This window comes from Hippoglossus stenolepis, chromosome 1 (assembly GCF_022539355.2).
Source record: "Hippoglossus stenolepis isolate QCI-W04-F060 chromosome 1, HSTE1.2, whole genome shotgun sequence".
Classification (NCBI taxonomy): domain Eukaryota; kingdom Metazoa; phylum Chordata; class Actinopteri; order Pleuronectiformes; family Pleuronectidae; genus Hippoglossus; species Hippoglossus stenolepis.
The window spans coordinates 16,711,382-16,733,672 of record NC_061483.1 but is presented as its reverse complement, the minus strand read 5'-3'; the positions used below and the strand labels follow the sequence as shown (position 1 = coordinate 16,733,672).

Here is a 22,291-nt window from a genome sequence, read left to right as displayed (position 1 = left end):
AGCTGTAATTTAATATTTAACTGATTTAATGAAGTATTTGACAGATTGAAATGTTCTGAATAATTCAGAAAATGTTTTAGTCAAAGAACTGCATGCATGTTGGTTGCATCTTAAGCAGTTGCTCTCTTATCACCAATTTTCATCAATGGGCGAAGCTATTTTCTGTTCCCCAGGGGACGGACACATAAACCTGTCACAACCTATAGATCCCTGTGCAGAAACACCCCATTGTTGTATAAGTCTAATGTTTCTTAAATGTCATAAAGTGAGCATGAACTTAATTACTTATTAGACATGCCACTTTCCTTTTTTGTGATATTTTGTAAAAGAAATTGTCAACTTCTGCATGGTGCATATGCATTCTAAATATTTGTTTATTTTATTGTACTCGATAATTAAAACAAAAAACCATCAGGGCATTTATATCCTCACACTGGTCAACGTCGTCTCAGACATGAGTGAGAAAGCTGAATGTAGAAACAGCGTTGAGATTCACGTTCAAGCCGGATTTTGTTGCTCATTACATTTCCGTTTCATTTGACGCAGTGTGCGAATCAGGGAAAGTGCTCAACATTTTTTAAACATAGAAGATAATGATTCAAACACATTTTAGCTGCTTTCGTTTTTTCTTAGTATAGTGACAAAAATATTTGAATGACTTGGCCTAACAATGATAATAAAGGACTAAATGATGTGTTAAAAGTAATATCTGCCGGCAGAGTGGAACAAATTCTCCTCTGGCCAAAGGAAAGAGAAAACCGCACTGATTCCACTTCTGCAGCACTGAGGGGAAAATCTACCTCTGAGTATAAAACCTTATGAAATTGTACAAAAAAAAAAGATGAAACTGAGATAAAACTGACTCTTCTTCCTGTCACTGTAAATCGCTCTCACACACAAGCATTATTTTTACCCAACTGCCTTTACTTCCGATTCTTCAACCCTCTCGCTCGTCTTTTGGTTTCACTGTGGAGGGCAATCGTTACATGAGTGATGGTACCCATCAGTGTAGTGCATGTGTTGTAAAACTGTCAGCCACTGACAGATTGACTGACGTGGTCAGCCCTTCGATCACAACCGCAAAGACGAGAGACATACAGAGCTAAAGACATGCGCTGAGAGAGAGAGAGATAGAGAGCGAGAGAGAGAGAAAGAGCAAGAGCGAGAGAGAGAGGAAACAGGTGCATTTGTAATGTTTTGCTTTTTTTCTGTGAGCACTGATCAGATCTCGCACTAAACTTAAACCATAAAAAAACAAACACGACTGCTTCTCAAACGAGAGCACAGAAAGACAAAAAAAAAGACAGATATATTGAGAAGTAGTGTTCCTCTGTAATTTCCAACAGCTGTTGATTCAAAGGGAAAAACTTTATTCGGTCCAGATGGTCTCAGTCAGTGGCAGAATGAGAGAGCTGACTTCATTGGCTCCAGCCATGTGTTTTTCCTCCTGATAGAAATTAAAACGGTCGTTCGTTTGTCACTGCTCACTACACAGCTTAAAATGTAGCAATGAAACGTTCCTTGGCGATAATGCACCATAATTACTCAAACGCCTGTTCTTTATCTGCAGCAGAGGGAGGACAGAAGGAACATTTTCTTCAGATGAGATTTTAAAACCCAGAGAGTTTGCTCAAGCCACAGTAAAAGATGACGTACCAAGTCAAAAGTAGAGAGCCACGAGCCTGTCACCCTACCAGAGGAAATGTCAATCCAAGTGACAATAGAGTGGAGTTTGATGTTGCCTTGTATTTCTACTTCTAATCAGCTGTTAACCTGCTGTATTAACATGGTGTGTGAAGTATCAGTGACAAACGTCAGCAGCTCCTCCACAGGGCCCGGATCCTGACAGGGGACGAGAGTGGATGTCTCTCTGCCAGCAAACATCTCACGCCTCACAAACGAGGTGAAAAACACTGCGGTGGCGCGGGGAGGTTAACGGTTGCCTCAGACTGCCAGTTACATATAAATTCAGACATGCATCGGAAATAAGAGTAAAGAGTGTCTCGGCAGTCACCGTTACGGAGATGAAAGACTGGAGCGCGACAGAGGCTGAGTCATTGCGGAACCAAACTGACACGGAACAGAAAATATATGTACAAGCTGGTGGGTTTTTTTTCTCTGCGGTGCACATCCAAAGTCACACACGAGCGGTACGGCTATGTACGACCGACATGTAGATGTGACGCTTGCTTGCTTGACTCAGACTTCCACTACAACATCCTCGTCCCTGCAGCACCACATTAAGTGCGAGTGCTGCTCAGTGAATCATGAGAGGAGATGTTCTGTGTGATAGTGACTGTTCCCCACTCGACCGCTTGCATGAGACCAGTCATGATGCTTTGTGGGAAATATCGCAGCCGCTTGCCTTAGAACTCCGTTTAATTTTGGTGTTTTTTTGTTTGATCACTGTGTCTTGTTCAACCTCCGTGTGTTTAAAACCTGGCAGGAGATTCATTGAGCTTTTTCTGATGCCTGCTGAAAATGTCAGCTGTTGAGGTCCCTACACAGTTTTACCAACCTGTCCTTCTTCTCCACACTTTACTCCACTTTACTCTCTGCATGAACTGAGGATCATATAATCATATGAATGTATGCTTTATAATTAACAGCAGAATTAGTTGTAGAAAATAAATTAGTTTTCATAATTTTCACGAATCTATAATTTAAACTATTGACAAAAATGTCAATTTTATTGAAAAATAAATCAAAAACCCTTGATGAATTTCTGCTAAACAAAATGGAACCAGCAAACATATTAAATTGAATCCACATTGTAGCAGTATCAGGTCTGAGACGGCAGCACAATAAAACAAAGACAAATGTTAATGTTCTCTAATTTGAAGAAACAGAATTGAATGTCTCACAGACACAATTTGACTGTTTAAACAACAGATTCATCTTCATATTCACTGTATCCTCTTTTTTACTGCACTGAAAGAAAGGAGAGGAATGTTTGAAGTGTATGATTTTCTCACACAATGCATTTATCATAACTTTAAATGTGATTAAATCACGTTTGTGTTACAATAAAAAAAAAACTGTGTCGAAGGAAATTGAACTGGGGAAACTGCTGCTCAGTTTGTGCTGAAACAGATAAAAAAAATAACACAAAAGACAACCACAAGATTGTGAAACACTAAATGAGTATTGTGCCGCTCTCATTGTGGCTCAGTCTATACACAGAGCATCTGATTGGGTAATCTGTGTCTCTCCTATGGCCTTTTAAACTGTACATTTGCTGACAGTTCAATCATTTACCACTTCACAAGTCATCCCTGTGTTAAGTGTCTGTGTTAAACTCTTCAAAACAGTCAATATCCACAGAGATAAGAGACGGGTTTCTCTAAAACTCACTGTTAATGATAACCGGAGTTTCCAGGGCAGCGGTAGAGGTGGACCTATTAAGTCATTCATGATTAGTGCTAGTTATCTCTACTAATCTGTGATGTTTTGGGGTCGTGTGCTTCACTTTGAGGCGGAAACAGACGCTGTGACCTTATGAATGATGACTAACACAGAGCCAGTCAGACGAGTAGCGGAACAACACTCCCCGCTCGGCCAGTCAAACTTGATTTCACCTCACGGACAAGAGAACTTAACACTATTCACCTCTCAGTTTACAGAGGACATGAACGGCACAACACACACACAATGTGCATTTAGGGATCTGTGTATTTACTGAACTACAGTGATGGTGGTGATGCAGAAAGAGAACAAAAAACAAATCTGAAAAACAAAAAAAAGAGTGTGAATGTGAAAAGTTAATCAGCAAACGATTGATATTTAATTTTAACATGAAGAGACGGTCATCTGCTCCTTGTAACACATCAAGTCATCCGCTTATAGAGACCAGTGTTTTGTTCACTTTGCAGAGAAAGAAGTTCATACACAGATCAGATCAGATTATTGCACTACAGTTTGCTTCGGTTTTCTTTCTTTTCCTCACAAGCTACACGCTAATGGAAATACTAGCAGTAATTTCTGTATTCAAAGCTGTCAAAAGTATTTTTTTACTATAATTTGTCCCCCTCACTCTAGATTGTGGATTGTGTGTGTGTGTTACTGAGTGTGTGTGTGCGCGCGCTGAGACAGAGTCGGTGAGACAAATAGAATAGAGACAGGCTATCACCAGATGAACCACGAGCATTTGCATCTCAGGAAGTATGTCAGCCAATACGGGACAGTCCCAAGGCGGAGGGCCTTGGTGTTTTTATGCCCTATTTCATTAACATGCACATGCAGTGTAGGGACAGAGTGGCATTAATGTAACATTCATATGAGAAATGCAGTGTTTTGTTTTAAAAATGTATCGTCTCAATTCTGTAAATGCAGACAAACATCGAGCTTGCATTGTTCAAACACTCACGAGTAAAGTCCAGTCTCAAAGCTACACATTCCTTCACATTATTTTTGATTTTTCCACAGCGCTACTTGACGTTATCCATTTTCCTCTTCCAGTAACGTTGCATTAGATTTCCAATATTCACGGTGTGTTTTTCCATCTTTCACAGATCAAGACTTCATGGGCTTTTTAGATGAAAAATTATCAATACAAGATGAAGCATCAGCAAAAAAGCAGTGACACATTGCCAACATGCTCTTGTTCCCGGTGCCAGCATCAATAATTCAGCCACTAGCTCATAACTTTATTTTCAATGCATAATTGAGGCCGACCAACGTTTTCTGTAGCCAGTTATATGTAGAGTGATTTTTAAACAATGAGAGGAGCCGTCCATTAAGCATTTAACATCTTCTCTTTTCCGCAACGTGCTGGAAAGTGTGAAGTTCTGGGGCCCGCGTCTCTCTCTTTGTGATTTGTGTTCAGTGGTGTGAGAGGTGGGGGGTGTTTTTGTAGCAACTGTAAACATGAAAGTCTTAAGATGATAACTGTGGGAAAGATGTGGTGAGTAAATGAAAACGTGTCGACTCCACATTAAAACAGTGCGGTTTGGAAAGGAAGAGGGGGGTCTCAGGGTGAGTTGAGGTTTCTGTACCTGCACTCGTCATGTGATTTGTGTTCATGTGCGCAGTGCGTGTGGCGGGCGATTTACAGGTTGTCAAATTGATTTTTATTAAGCTAATTATGTAGGTATCTCAGTTGCCTGTATGTTTAAATATAAATCTTATTTTCAGAAAGCTACTTTCATGGACCCTCCTCCATCCAGTGACTCATTATATGACCTGACCAGAATTCTCATTTGCTTTGTACTACTGCTTAATAAATATTGATTTACTATTTTAATTACATGTTAATCTCAAAACACATAGGTGCCACGGTTATGACTCTCTCAAGTCACTCTGCAAATTTCCTGTTTGCAAATATTTATTGAGGATGGCATCCTGAGAGGGCTATAAAAGTGAATAACAATCATTAAACAGAGACTAGCTGTCTACAATATCTGCAGAAGTGTCAATATCAGCAGCCGAGCTTGACCCGACCACTAATCAATTACATGTACTGTTTTATTTTATCTCCAAAGACTATGATTATACAGGCACACACACAAAAGGAAATAGTTAAACAAAAATGTAAAAAAAACTGCTTTATTGAGTTAAGACACTGACACAGCAAATCAGTGTTGCATGTTTTAAAGCCATATTCAAAGTGTAATAAATAGCAATAAATGATTAAACACAAACCTTTATACAACGTAGCATCATTTATAGCTATTTAACCTTTTAGATGTTTTTCTCTATTTAGTCAACTGAAAAATAATTCCTGGTTTTACTTGTATTCTTGAAAAATGCTGCAGTTATTGCAGCTGTCTAATGAGTCATTTTGGAAACAATATCAAAGCAAAAATAAATGGAAAAAGCCTGACAGAAGAGTAGATTTACTGTGCGTCAGTTTTAACAGAAATTATGTTTTAATAAATATTATTATTTCTGCCTGATGTGATGACAAATGTTTCAGTGGACGTATGAACCTGAGACATTCTTGTGATTTATAAATCAGTCTCACTCATTTTTTTTATTATCTTTAACCTACTTTTATTTTATGTTTATCTAATTCAACATTGTTGACAAAAACGACATCACAGAGACTTAAATTGTGAAATGTGGACTGAGGCAACATGTAATAAATAAAACAAAAGTTAACAAATAAGCAGACATTTTTAAATTGAAATGGACAGTATTATTGCAGTACTACTATTCTCTGTTTATACAAATGGTGAAAAACATAATTTGCTCTACACTTTATTTACACCTAATTCTATAGTCAAACCTGCCTGCCTGTATGCATCCCCCCCCCTCCTCTTTCAGTCTCGCCTTCCCTTTCTCTTGCTTTTTCACTCTCATTTCAAATCCTTCAGTCACAGGCTGAGACTGCATTAGGATGATTAGGAAGGTAAAGATTAAAGGGAAATAATGTTGTTGGTTTTCAGCGAAAAGCTGTAAATGAGGAACAGTATAAAACCTCATTTTAATCTCATCTGGCCCAAACAAAACGGACAGCGTGTAAAATATTTGCTTTAGATAAGAGGGTGAAGGAGTGTGTGTTTGGGGATAATCCCTGCAGTATGTAGTGTTTGCATGGTTTGTTCCTGAGATCAAGGTTGCTGGTTTAATTGAGCTCGTACTGGACCCAGAGCCGAGAGAGCAAGGCAGAAGAGCATCGACAAACTATGAAATGGTTCCAATATGGCCAATCGATGAGGCTTTGTGAGCAGCTCCCTTGGGGCTTTGATTTTCCTCTCAAACAACAATCCAGGATCTCCGCTCTTCAAAGGCAAACTCCATCTTTGCTGTTATTGTTGTTGTTGCTCTCCCCGCGTTTGAGTGATGTCATCCGAGGTCGATTTTATCCATGTCCATAAAGGCTCTCCCACACTTGAATCACCCGGGAGACGTCCTCTGTTGGTCTGTGCAATGGTTACAACAACCAATAAAGGTCAATCTCCCATGGTAATGGCCAATTGGGTTTGTTCCCATTATTGGCCCTCTGAGCTGTGGTCAACAGATGGAGAGCTGGCACCACTGACACGAGTTACACTCCAACCTTAAGGAGGCTCCGCTCTGTTTCCAAGTGCTGTTGTGCGACTCCAGTCTCTCTCTCGCTGAGCTTGTGTTGGCCCATACATCACTCTATCATGTGCAGCTCCTGTATATGGGGCCCTGTCACAGTGGCATCACAGGAGCGTTGCCAGTGAGGGCTAACCGTCTAACCATTTCATCTAATTGCCTCATTAATGATTCACTGGTGTTAGGCTGCTCTAGCACTTCGCTGTGGGGAGCAAATCGTTCTGATTGGTTTGCCTCTGTCAATTATTGATGAGGCAGTGATCTGAAGTGCTAACACCTGGCTTTGGAGGTCCAAACGGCCCTGCATTCCCATCACACACTCTCTTATCACACACCCTGGGACCACATTCAGTGTAGAGGGGGCTTAAGTCTTGACTGTTGCTGTTCTCTGACAGTGGATGTAGCATGCCCCGGGGCAACGGCTGTGATCTCAGTTGTAGAATATTAACTCATAGAACATGGCTCACCGCTGCGCACGAGATGGACAAAACATAGACATAACGCTCGCAGTGATTTGTGCCGCAAGTAGTGGAAGGCAAACACAGACAATGTCACATGGAGAAGGAGCCGCTGATACTGCTGTGTGTGTGTGTGTGTGTGTGTGTGTGAGATGAGACCACAGATAACAGTAATATCTCAAGTGAATGTCTTTAGTAACAGTAGGAACACAAATACAGTCTCGACTGCATCTTTTACAATGATAATTGCATTTATATAATATGCTCAAGAGTATAAAAAAACACAACCTTCACTGAGGAAAGATTTAAACTTAAAAGAATAAATGTGACATTTAACATGATAATTATCAATATCGAATGATGGACATTTTTATCTTGAAATAATTTTTGGTCATATCATCCAGCTTGTCCATATTTGTTTGGTTTATGGTTGTTTATATCGGGAGCAGGGTAGGAATCTTTACAGATGGGTCATGTAGCTATAGTATAGTTGTAATATTCTACTATATCTGGACTTGTGTTTAATGTGCCACCCACAATGTGCTGCTTCTGGCTACATGACTCATTCATACTCTGTGCAGGAGCTGCTGAGGCCTCTCACCAAACTTTGGGTAGTTCAGGATACAACAGCAGAACAAAGAGACGTATTTCTGCGTTTTAACAGAGTAAAGCGTGAACACGTTGATTAATGTAAAGGGATGTAGACATGGAGGAGACTCACCCACACTGTTAGTGAATTTGCTCGTCTTTCTTTGGCCTTAATTGAAGATGATTAAAGAGTCACCCCCCATGCTGACGCCACTGTCACTCTGAATCCCAGCCAAGTGGGCTTGCCACGTACACTCACAGGGTGGTCACTCTGCCTTTGTTTTCGAACTGGAAACAGTGACAGCAGAGCCGTCCCCACCCCCCAAATAATGTGACTCACTGTGTGTCACCATAAACCCTGTATGGACAGACAGAGTTTACACGAGGCGCCCCTATATGGCTCACAATGTGTTCACTCACTAACTTATAGTGCACGTTATGTGTGTGTGTGTGTGTGTTTGTGTGTGTGTGTGTGTGTGTGTGTGTGTGTGTGTGTGTGTGTATGCAATACGCTAAAGTGTGTGAGAAAGTTGTGGTCTGATTCAAACTCTAATGACTTTTTTTTTCTCTTTTCTTGTCCGACCCCTCCTCTCTCCTCTTCCCCTCCATCGTTCTCTTTCTGTCAACAGATAACCTACCGGCTGAGCAGTGATGACATCGCGTCGGCTGACCAATCGCAAGAAGGCACCTACAAAGCACAACAATAGAAAATGACTTCACGGAAGAACAAAAGAAGAGACCCGCTGAAATCCCTCGAAATCCCTACAGCGAAATTCTTGAAAGCCTCTTACTACTCCCGTTTCCCTACTTGATATTTTACATCCAGCTTTTTTCTACAAAACACACTAAAAAAAAAAAGAAAAAAGAAAGAGGACTCGTACTAATGACATTGTTGACAACGCCAGACATTGGAGGAACTATTTTCTCTAGGTGGGAAGATCACTGATGCATGCTTCTGTAAATAGATCATGATAAAAACCCTATTCTTATTCCTAATATAGGAAGTATACCAAGTCGCTCTCACCAACTTCATAAACCTTCACGACTGTGGATAGAGTACTCATGGTTCATTTTTTTTCCTATATGAAGTCAGTATTCTCCTTACCTCCTCAGAGACCATGTAATTATCATTTCCCTCATCATTTCTCTACTCGTTGGAGTTAGTTGGACTGAAAAATTGTACTTCCTCTTCGTCTTATTCTCTTTACAAAACAGCCTAGTCTTCCTCTCCAATATCCACACAAGTACATGTAAATAGAGATGAATGACGACAACAGCATGGAACAGACCATAGTGTATATGTACCACTCCCCTCGTAGATCACAAATCTCAGTATGTGGATATTTCAGACAACCTTTTTAAAGCGTTTAAAATATTGAACTTGTTTTTCTGATAGTTAAAGACATACTCCCAGGTATCTGGACATTTTCCTGTGTATATGAATAGATGCATAAAGGCAGTAGCTATAGATAATGTGGTTACTTGACTACCTGGCAAGAATAATAAGGCAGCAATTCTTCTGGTTTCATCACTGAACGGTCAAAGTGAAGAGGAAAAGCAGGCTGTTCACCTGAGCCATGTGTCCTTTCTAAACCTTTTTTTAAACATTTAAAATTTTATAGTATTGTAATTTATTATTTTCTCTCAGAAGCTATCTACTTATTTTTCTGATTGCAATAACTCCCTTCCCCATCCACATACAGTATTTGGGTTGGAACTGCTGTAACCGTCAGCCTGAGAGGACACGTTTTTTTCTTTGCATGGTTTGAAACGGTGCTCTAACAAGGAGCCTGCACATCGAAGAAAAGGAACTCATCACTGATTGCAACGTAGACACGAGGACTCCGACCTCCGTCTCCTATGGATTCTCAAGAAGACACAAATGGACAGACAGATAATATGCCAAGCCAATGAACAGACAACCTCAAAGGTTACCACTCTCACTAGTGAAGACAGAGCAAACCTTTGCATGGACAACAGGGAAAATGCTAGCTCGTTGAACACCTCAGCTCCATCACCGTGCATCCTCTACCTCTCAGTGTGTATTGTGCAACAAGAAACCATGACTTTTTTCAGTGTCCCCGCTACTGTCCGCACAGCAGTGGGGACACACAGAGGGGGGAGTCGCTCAGAGCTGAATTGCACTGATGGACAAACACGGCAATGGGGAAGACAAAAACATTTACTCACTTTGACTCAAACACACACACACACACGAGTGCATGCATACAGATGCACAATCATACACAGCGCCACTCGAATATATTGCTGTATATATGTACAGTGTATCCACTATGTATAGTCCCAGATGCTGTACTTTGCATGTTGACTTGTAGATGGAACGTGACCATTATTCATAGAAGAGATTGAGCAGGTAGACCGAGTCAGTGGGTTGACTCTCTGAACCAATGCAAGCTCTTTGTCAGCTTTACATCCCCTCACTTTGCTTTTGGAAAATGTATGCTAACATGACTGAAATCGTTTGACCGCTCCCGATCCTCTTGTGCAAGGTCCTCGTCAGCCAAACGGTGATGCTGATGGGTTTTAAACCCTTTAGAAGGGACACATAACCTGCCTCTGATGACAGACAGAACCCAGCCACAGTGAGCGTGGGTAGGAGAAGAGGAGATGGAAGGCAAACTGGGGCGCTCCAATTAAGTGGCAGCACACAAAGTGGCATGGGGCATCCTGCCAGCAACTGTCTATTCATCCTATGTCAAAGGGATTTGCACATCTCAATGAGTCTACGCGCTGCCAGAGAAGTCCGAGAGCAGAGCAGAGGAGAGCAGAGAAATGAAAGCGAGGCTCAAGGGAGAGGGTCGAAGAGAAAAATGTGTGGATTTCTACCAAAAATGTTAGATTGTACTGGACTCATGTTCAAGTATTCTCCTGCTCTTTCCACATATAGAATCTTCTGTTCTTGGAGAGTTCAATAACCCCTCGACCTCAGACGGTTACACCATCATGCGGCTCTCTAGACTGTCAAGACCTCACGTGCTGTCGGAGGTTAACGTTGAGTTAATGAGCCTGGCTCTCAGCTCAACCAGATGTTCAGCCTTGTGGTTAAATACCTGTTACCCTTCTCTCGCGCCTGCCAACTACAGCTGAACTCTTCCTGGACACAGCATCATGAACAGCTTCACCAAGTAACAAATGATGATGTGGGAGCAACTTCAAAGTGTGTAAAACAAGTTTCTTTTTTGACTGAAGATAATTAAAATGCAATCTACCAGCAGACACAAATTACCAAGGAAAACAGTCACTGTATCAGAAGACATGTGGATACATACTCCGTATTCCCCTTCCTGCAGCCGATTTACATGAAAAAAATCTCCTTAAATCATATACTGTCAGATCACATTCAATCATAAGAGCGTATTTACAGTCAACATGTAAACAAACTTCAAATCAAGACTTATGACTTAGAGGTGATTAGTTAAAGCAGATTTAAAATACAGGAAGGATGAAGATGTCACCCAAACATGAGAAAATAGTATGTGGTAGAAAACAAGACACTGAGCAAGAGCTGATCTTCTCTGAGCCTCGAGGCTTTTCACTTTCTCAGAAATGAAACAAAGCCCCATTTCTGTGCAGCTGCAGGCTATTTGTGACAGGTCGGTTTGTTTTCATATGGTTTTGCATGTAAGTGCTCTGGTGCTTTGCCCTGGTAGTCAGGCAGCCAGTGCACTTTTATCTGGCAATGACCCTGACCAATGTAAGGACACATATGTAAACATGCACAGATGTTCATATCCAAAATGTGTGAAAGTGGATCCAAACGCATAGAGGCACATCCCTGCTCTTATTTAACACACACACACACACACACACACACCACACACACCATGCTAATCTAAACAGCAAGGCTGTATGTAAACAGATTGTCGACATAATGGGATTGTTCAGTGTGCAAACAATAAGCTGTTAGCGTAATCACAGGTCAAAGATATATTACCCAGAGGGCCACGCTGTAGGTATATTAACATGATGGATATGTGGGAGAGAGGAGGGGGCAGGGGATATGAAGGATATAGAGCTCTACCGATTCAGATTTACCCCCTATCGGGCCCCCGTCCGCTGCGATTCTCTCCTCTGCCTCCCTCGTATTGGCCCCATTTAATCAGCCTTTGTCCTTCCCCCATTCGCCCACATCTTACTTACACTCACTTCCTCCATTTTTATTTGTTTTTATTAACATTTCTCACCTCTAATGCCTCAGTCCTGTCTCTTCTCCATCCTTTAGATGGATATAATCTATTTCAGCAAAGTCTGAGCAAGTAAGTTTCTGACGAACAATGTGATGAATAGAACAGCTACACAGTTGATTCAGATAATTCTACGTTATACTTGACCATGCCGAAAACAAGAGCAAGAGCGTCTCACTGCGTATCAGCAAACAAGTGCTGTGTCAGTCAGGCTAAACCCTGTGCAGCTTACTCCATTGCACATACAGCTTATTAACTTATCTCTGCTTTATTTGATTACCATCTAGCCCAATCGCTCAACTGGTTAATAAGTCCATGTCGTCCTGACTAAACACTCCATTAGTGTCATCACTGGCAAGCTTGTGTGTGTACTGCATACGTCTGTGGGCCAGTGGAGCGGATACACTTTGGGCCCGAGTGACACAGAGTAAACACAGGAGCAGAACACTGGGAAGAAAAACAACCTGTAAGACACAGAATAGGTACAAAGATGGCCCGTCTATTGATGACGACAATCAGGAACAACATCAGGAACTTCTGCCTATTTGGCATTTAAGGCTTCTGTAGGAACATCCCATATGTGATGAAATACAGTGGAGCTGCCAGTTGGAAGTCAAATATTTGAATAATCAATCAAAGACCCTCAAGTGGAAGATACAGGGTTATTTTTGTCAGTCAGTGTCCAGTATATTTCTGAGGGCATTTCAGTTCCCAGAAGTGGCTGCAGAGTGAGCGCTCCTCGTTTTTTCATTGCACTACATCAAGTCATCCTGTCTGCTTTGTGATCTTTGATTTTTGTTTGACATGTAGTTTCAGCAAAAAATGTTGTTACACATTTCCTAAGTTTTGTTGGCATAGTTAGTGTGCATCACCCCAGAGTGAGAACTTGGCCCGTTTGCTATATTACATGAACAAAGCTGTCACCCCAAACATCCCACCAAACCCTGTTCAAAAAGTTTGCAGCTTAAAGGAACAAATTGTTGACTCTTAGTATATAAAAACTGTAGGTTTGGGCCTACAATACAGTTTTGGAGGCAAACCAAAAAGGTCCACAAGGATAAACTAAATAGTTCAGGCAAACGGTTACTAAATTTCAGCATAGGAGGCCTAAGGGTATTGTAGTATTCAGAGCAGACCACCTTGTCAAACTGAATGAAAACACTTAAGGGTAAAATGTATAAACTAGTGGCGATAACATAAACCTTTAGGATCATGAAATCGTCCTGTGTTTCTATGTGAAGTAATGTTCACGATATTAAAAGTATTTAATAGAGAAAAAGAATTATGGAACGATTAGCTCCTCTGACTTACACACATACATTATCTGCCCCCCCTCACACACACACACACACACACAACGACACACAAACACACTCTGTGTCTCTTTGAAGAGTGGGGTGTCACGATTAACAGTGACCTCAAGCCAGACAGGGTTGGGGTAGTGGGAGTGGGGCCAAAGGTGAAAGGATTACAGTGTGTCAACCATGTCGACTGCTCTGCTGTAATCCTGACCTGCAGGCCGACCCCAGACTCTGGAAACATGACTCACACGTCTCAGCTCAACATGTTATGAGTGTATCACCATATTACTCACAGAAACACTAACTCGTTTGTACATTTCAACAAAAAGGGGATTTTAAGGCATTTGTTTAAATGCTTAAAAAAAGCCTATGAAGTTGTATTGGATTTAGCACCAGAGATACATTGGATGAGGGTTGATCTAACAGCCAGACAGCAGCAAAGATAGGGCAGACCTCCTTATGTCACACAGCTAATGACAGGGATGAATAATAGAGCCTTTAAAGCCCTTACTCCCACCTCATTCTGGCCTGCACATAAGCTAAAGCACTGGGTGAGCAGCGAGCCATCAAGCCCCTCTCCGAGATGAGATGGGCTCCCAAGAAGATTTGGGGGGGATGGAGGGAATCGGATTAACCCAAATGCCTCAATTGGAATAAATGCTCTGGGCTGACCCAAGTGTAATACCATTGATAAATGCTGTAAACCAAATCTTTAGCATCTGATTAGGTAGCGGAGGATAACGCATCCTTTTTAGCCAACATTAGCTGTGGTGAGATAGCCCGGAACATGACGTGAGGGTTTGTACGAGAATGTACGGAAACATGTACACGCCGAGTTTGTTATGAGCAGTCGAGGACTTTTACAAATAGCCAAGTTGCTCTTATAGAAATAAATAAATGGGGGAATAATAAATCGCCAGAAGCTGCGGACAGGTGGCATTTCAGCCTGCACCATTTAGCTGTGCAGTCTGGTTCCTGACAGCTTGATTTAGTCTCCTGCACCTGAGCCAGAAAGGAGAGAAAATTAACGGCAGGAAAAAACAGCTTAACTAGATTCCAATTTACCTGCTTTGAAACATAATGATGAAGCTATTCTGCAGGATGGACCTTTTTGGTACCTGTAGCAAGACCATTGAGATCAGGCAAATGTTGTGCAAACCCATTCACACGGATAGAGGCATGGCACAGCCAAGGAGGTAGCACAACTCTGCCATCTGAGCCTGGTTGTGTTCAAGGGAGACATTAGGGTTTTGTCTTTAGGGTGTAAAATAGAGATTAAAGTGTCTCAAGGGGAGATGCCAGGATGTGTGCTGTTCTCCCTGCTGTGAACAGGGTGTAATCCTTCAGTTTCAGAGAAGTGAAAAGTTTGTAGAGTCCAGAAAGTTACGCATACATCCCTTCTGGGCCCCCGACAGAGCAGAGAGTGGGAAACAGCAGGGGATAACCATATGTTATCAAAGTGTTCTTCAAAGCTCCCGTCTTTAGTCCACTAAATTATACAGTATCATCACATACTGTATACCTGACAAAAATAGAAGAAACATAATTATGCAGCTCAATGTACAAACACACACAAAATCATTTCTTGAAAAGTATGTTTTAAGAAAAGTGTTGCCTTTGAAAAATGAGGGGACGTTTTTTGGTTTCCTGCAATTTCTTACCAGTGGCCATGTCCTGATGGTGTGGGTCAGCTCATGATTTTGTATTTACATGCTTTTAAAATACTGCTGCTGCCGGACAATTAAAAATTTATGGTTCCTATCACAATGAGCCCCTTCTGTTTCCAGAGGTTAATTTGTGCTCGCCCCTCATTTCAATTGTACTGTAGTAAATGTCCACATTATTTCCCACATGGGCCTGGACCAGGGGTTTGATTATCCAAAGGTAGGCCACGGTTGGCTCTGTTATTGTCAGAGGGGTCGTAAGCTGCAGTAACGGCTTCTAGGGTCTTATTGCTATGGCGATCAGCCCCTTGCCACTTGGCCTCCATGACCCCAGTCAGAGATAAGCTTTATAGGAAAGCACATTAACATGCTCTGGCAGTCACCTCCCTCCTTTATCAAAGGCAATTCTATGAAATCAAGTGTTTATGGAGCCCCAGTGAGGGTATAGAGCTGCTGATTGCCTACATTAGAGGTTGAGTGTAAATGAGCTGGAGGTGGACAATGGACCTGTAGTCATGGGGAGAGCTGAGGATGTGATACTGATGTTATTCTCACTAAATGAGCAATATTTTTTAATGACTGCAACACCCCAAGAGCAGGTTACCAGCCCCGGCATCACAAATATTGTCTGCAGTCTAAATATATCCATGTCTTCCACTCTTTCTACAATAACTGACACTACCATAACAAACGTTTAATATGCTTCTAGATATGATGTAACATTATATCTTGGAGTTATTAAGTATGTTGCTGTAGACTGTAAGTAACATAACCTTCCTTTATTGTTGCGCTACACCGGTTCTATTCACAAAATTGTCAAAAGGATGTCTTTTTTATTTCCTTGCGCATCTGTTACATTTATACAGACATTTTCCTGTGGCTAGGAACACAAAACTAGAGGTGTCAGAGGTGTGTGCCTGCTTACAGCCTGATCACTGCTGAAAGATCCTTTCAGTGCGTCTACAGTGATGGATGGTGATAGCCCTGTGTCTTTGTACACATCAGGGGGCTCTACTGTTGTCACTGGACAGATAGAGGGAGCGAGAAAGAGAAAGATGTAGCCGCAGCTTAATGTCCTTCTCTGGTGCTGTGCATGCTCTTTCCTATTTGCTTTTCCCTTCACGGCACGGTTAACATCGTAAATTAACCTTTTCAAGTCCCCCGTGCTCAGAGACTGGTGCGCAGTATAGACAAAGGAGAAAAATAGATCTGTGTTATGCAATGCGGTAGCACCGGTTAGTGATGTAGCCTGTTACAGAATCGAGCTCTTCCTTCTTCTTCTTCAGTGATAGGGAATAAAAAATAAATAACCACACTTTCCTCAGACGAGCAAACATGTTATTTTACGTGCATGTCCTGTGTACTCTGCATATCAGTGTGAGGCTGCTTTTTGTTCTCCATCCTAGAAATGTAAATGAAACACATGAAAGAAAACATACTGTAGATCCCTCTGTTCTTAGTTCAAGTCTGTAAATAGGATGTAAATAACAAACAGCTATGCATGCTAATATACAAGCAATTTGTTCAGGTACTTTTGTAATCCAGACTTCTCATATGGCATGTAATGATGAAAAAAGCAAACATGGAAAAAACATAATAAATTGTGAACACAAATATGGTTTGTAAACAACTTCAAAACTGGAAAATATATGTCTTTGCTGTTAATGTTTTCTTACTGACGACTAATGCATTGGCCTGCCATTTACTACAGTGCTCTGCTCATGCTACTTTTTTATGTTTCATAAGATAGGGCCGAGGCAAAAAGGACCATAAATCACTGGTTTGTGGAAGAGCCGGGTTGGGGGAATAAGAAGATGAGGGGAAGGATGGCCGTCTGACCATGTCGTTTTTTCCATTGCCGCTGCACATTCACATGCACACACTTAATTGATGACATATCCTTAATGTCGAACACAGACAATAAAATACCATGGCAAAAACCGTTAAGCTTAAAAGCAGTAGAAACTGGCCTGCCATTTGAGTTATCTCACCAAAAAAGACCAATCACCAGCTTTAAAGTGTGCTGTTATTTTAAAATAGTACATATTTGTTTCTGATAAGCGAATGCAAAATCATTAAATAAACTACGAAGCTGGAGCAAGCGATTTTGACTCATTCCAAATTCTCCAAATCATGAGGCAACGGGGAGATTTTTGAAAACTTTGACAGATTTTGTTTGCTCGTTTGTAATATATGTCCAGTGAAAAACGATGACCTAAATGCCAAATTTGCCTCTGCCCTAGCAAACTCCAATGTGACAATTTATGAAGACAGAGATGGATGAAGTATGAAGAAAATCTTTCTGGTTTCTAAGAGTGTTTATTTTCCACCATGTTTAGAACCATGTTAAATCCCAAGGCGCTAATGGTAGATGGAAGTGTCTAATTTTTAACCTGTGCTAAAGATATTTTAAATTTAATAAATAATTATTGTAACAAGAAAACCTGTTGTGTCCTGAACTTTCAACTTTGCTTTTGCATGTTGGCTTGATGTTAATGAAGACAGAGAGACAAAGAGAAAGTAAAGAGGTTGAAGGAGTTTAGTTATAAAGGGTCTTTAAGGGTATTTGTTCCCTAGTAAACTACTCATTTCACTCATTATATCCAAGATGAAATACTAAGAGACCACAGGCTTACACACAATGACCTTTGACCCCTGGCTCTCAGCCATGTAAGATGGAGGAATGTGGTTGCTTCTTATATCCCAACAAACAACAGCAACAGGGCATAGTAGATTATTTGGCCGGACACAAACAAGGAATATTGTGAATGCAACAAAAGGCACGGCTAATAGTTGTTTGTGAAGGTTATCTGACTCATTCTGGGACTAATTAAAAGCCACTCACACCCAAGCAGAAAGAGGCAAGACACGGCTGTTTGTGTTTTGTACGTTTCAACAAATTGTTTACAAGAGGACACATTCAATTAGTTATTTCATTAACGCCCTCTGAGGAATCAATTGACAATGCCGATAACAAAGCCACATCAATTTGTGAGCCGACTCCAGCACATTTCTCTAAATGATTGAAGAGCGCTGCTGTTTTAGGTCCCAGTGAGTTCTCGCATGCTCTGGCTTTTTAACAGAAATCCATATAACGCTATGTATTATCATGTATACCATGAGAATCTTTTCGGATTTTACTTGAAGGCCGGAAATTCCACATTCGAAGTTCTGTCTTTCTCTTTGCTCTGCCCTTTCCCCTTGAGTGATATCCAGCAAAGAAGGAGAGAAGCATTCACTTTCTCTCTGTCATTCCCGGCTCTCCCCTCTTCTGGCATAGATAAACAATGCCAGTGACAGTCTCTCATCACTCAAGAGGCTGAGTCTCTGGCCCTGACCCGATAACATCAAGTGTGTGTGTGTGTCACCTGTCAAGTGGCTTCTGTCACACTTCAGTGGGAACTCAAAAACAAGACTCTCAGTGTGTGTTTATGTGTGTGTGTGAATATGAAGTCGATTGGGGGATGGTGGTGTCGGTTTAAGAGTGCCCGTTGGCATGCAAGCGTAGGCCTCTCTAGGCATGAGTGGAGCGGAGAGTGGTGAAGGGGGGGGGATGGTGCTTGTGAAGGTATGCCAGGAAACAGAGAAAAAAGGAGGGGGAGGCGTAACGACCCAAATGAGAAGGACTTGTGCAGACACTGTGAAACTATCTCATTTTGTAGGCTCCGCTACTCTCATTCTCATGTTCAGAATGGGCAGGGTGATCTGGGAACGCAATTATTTTCACCTATAAAAGGCAACATATGCCAAGATCATAAAAGTTCTTATTGGACAGTAATTTATTAAAGCAAGTCATAGAAATGGAGAGAGGTGGGGCACGAGCTATAACATGAAGGTGTCGTTCTGCTTCTCATTAAGGGTCCGAGTGTCAGGGAACTTCAATACCCCAGGTGCCCGACAGAAGAGGGATAGATGAGCTAAACATTACATGTTCATTCTTTATAAGATCCTGGGGAAATGGGAACATTTACTGCAGCCCCATCATGTCCAACATCCATTCTCAATCCATTTTCTGGGTTTCACTGTGAAGCTGCTTTCAGACTTTGTCCTGTAAATTTCCGGAAGGGCTGTATGTGAGAACGTAAATGTCAGCTGCTCCGGACATTTAGCAAAAAGACGTTTCTAACACGCGACTGAGGCAAAACTGACAAGAATACAAATGTAGGATGTAAAAGCATTACCATACACATAGAAGACGCTGAAAAAGTTGTCGATTTGTAAAAACAATGAGATTTGAGAGCTTTTGAGCTTTTTCAAAATGTTATATTGGTCCATCACACAGATTTTCAAAGATAGGTATCTACTCGAGAGCTCAGAGACTAACAATCATCTGCATCCTCCAAGCGAGTCACAGCTGCTACTAAGCAGTGCTGGCATCCTCTTAAATGGATGAGTGATCTGAGACCAAGTGTTTGTTCCCATATTGTAAATGTTTAAATCATTGTTGAGCTCTGAATGAGCAATAATAAACCATCATTGTGATCCTCACAATACAGAATGATGCGGATTATCCAACGGGGAGCAGATTGTATTGAGGAACTTATCAGCATCTTCTCATTATCTAATACACCAAGTGCAGAGGGAGATGATTACGTCTGTGGCACATTTTACCCAGAACAATGGAAGCGTGTGTACCTCGGTTCATTCATTGCACAAAATGAACGAGGCGGATATATGCCATTGTTTGAGGTTATTGTGATGGTAAAATACAGTTTTTGTTAATGTAAATGATTGTAAATGACTCTTCTTTCAGACAAGAGCGGGGGGGGGGGTTGTATCCTTTACTGACATAAATACCTTTACAAATGAGGGCGGACAAAACAAAAGCGGAACAGAGAGAAACAGGCAATTGTGACAGAGGCAAGGAGGGTTTGTGTACGCCCATTGTGTAATGTCTGGCAACGTGCTCGCGTGTGTGTTGTGGTTTTTCACCCTGACAACAATCACAATCAACACACACATTCGCACACACACACAAAATATTGTTACAGTACAGGCCTGTAAAGTTGCATGATGCAAAATTGTATACAGATGTGGTAGTTACATCTTTCTTTAATCTTTGTTGATTACAAATTTATATGATCATCACCAACCTTGTGTCAATTTATCAACAACCTTCTGAGAATATTGTAGATGATGGAGAATTATGTAAACACCACAATTGCACAAAGTAGAGTGAAAATCTCCGCCAAGGCCCAGAGGTCCCCGGATGAATCTTAAATTAACTACATCCAGATGCATTATTTGCATCTGCACCAAATTGTTCACACTAATAAATATCAGTCCCCTTAACATGCCAGATTTTTGTCCATCAAGATGCATCAGTTACTCCCAGGAAAACCAGCAAAACTCTCAGAGACCGTCCTATCTCACATCGTTAAAGAAAGTGATAAAAGATTCCTGGATCCACCCCATGTCTGAATCCATCTCAAAATTAAATTGCTTCTTTGATTTTTGGAAATCAAAGAAGCAATCCTGCTGAAAAACAAACAAGCAAAGAATGGCTCTCTGTAGAGCACATATCTCCACAAACGCCCAATAGTTCCATTCAATAAAGCTGTAGCACTTTGCACAGACTCATAGAAATCAGATTTTTTTCATCTACATCCATGTATTTTTTCTGGGAAATTAGCGAAAATCGCAAAATCTTAAAGAAAGTGATAAACTCCTAGATTCAGCCTCCCAATAATGGGATCCTTCTACCAAGTTTTGTGGTAGTCCAACATTCAAATGGATGGGGGTGAAAACATAACCTCCTTGATTGATTTGACAAATCAACTTAATAGTGGTAATATCAGGCCGAGATCTTACTATTAGCACCAGCTTCGCACAAGAACCCCATTGTTGGGTGAAATCATGTGTAGATGCCATCACGAACCATGAAATATCAAGTGTATTTGTAATTTTGGTTGCTCCTATAACTCTATATTTTCCCATAACCTCTGTGTTCTGTTCAATCACGTATTGATTCAAACTTGGTCAAGGTTGCACAGGCCAGTTGGTCAGCCTGTCGAACATGTCCACATCATGTCTGCCCAACTGTCCAGAGAACACAGAGAACATTAATCCCTTGTTTGCGTCTGAATCAATGGCTTATTGATCACAGACTAATTACGTAATCATACCAATATTACTATCAGAGGGAAGTTATTTCTATATACTCCTTTGTTATATAAAAGAAGAGTAGCTTACATTGTGGAGGAGCACTCCTACTGTAAACAAAGAAAACTATTGATCCCACTCTCCTCCTGCCTCCGTCTTTCTGGCTGAGATACAGGTAATATGCAGATTTGTAAAACAGACCAAATGAAGGGGGCCATTTGAAGTCCAGCAGTGAACTTCATTAGTCACAGGCATGCACTCTCGAACATACGGACACACATGCAGCGCTCACATTCATATGAGGACACACACATTCACACGTGCCTTCAGCCCCTTGGACATGTCTCATTAAATTCAGGTGAGCAGATTAATTAAAATGATATTTAAATCCCTCAGGACTGTAATCTGCACGACTGTGGTGTATGTCACATCCACTCGCACGCACGCACACACACCCACACCCACACGTGCACGAAGACACACACACACACACACACACACACACACACACACACGTGTATGCTGACAAACAATGCATAGAAATGGATGTCATTGGCAAGACGTGTAATTTGCAGGTAAGCAGAAAGTCATGTGACCTGTGAGCATTAGCAAGGACATTTACAATTCTGACCACATTTCCACGGTATTGTCTATATACAAATAAATAAATCACAATGCACAAATACAATTAATCCAGCTTTCGAGCATTTACTTTTGACTATTTGTTTGATTGCTGCTGGAAGTAAGGGTCTTAATTGTAAATACCTTTTCAGTGCAAAGCCCTCAAGGGTTTTTGTTAATTTGACCTTGTGTGCCCCTCCTCAAACCACCATCCACTCAGCCTGTTCATCCACAACGCTGACCTCAACAGCAGCTGGAATTGATGGAGCAGAGGTACGCTTTGTTAGCCTCCTGTAAATTCCGTGATAATATCACTGATTGCTCGGCAG

General features: G+C 41.2%; 1 protein-coding gene across 3 annotated transcripts in view; it reads left to right on the top strand.

Annotated features, from left to right (window-relative positions):
• mafa (v-maf avian musculoaponeurotic fibrosarcoma oncogene homolog a (paralog a)) overlaps nucleotides 1-17,682 on the top strand; it is a 78,462-nt gene extending 60,780 nt beyond the window's left edge. For all 3 annotated transcript variants that reach the window (XR_004695044.2, XR_004695043.2, XM_035151387.2), the window contains one exon: nucleotides 8,699-17,682. The gene's annotated coding sequence lies outside the window, so the exon portion shown is untranslated. The remainder of the gene's footprint in view (nucleotides 1-8,698) is intronic.
• Nucleotides 17,683-22,291: the final 4,609 nt, after the last annotated feature.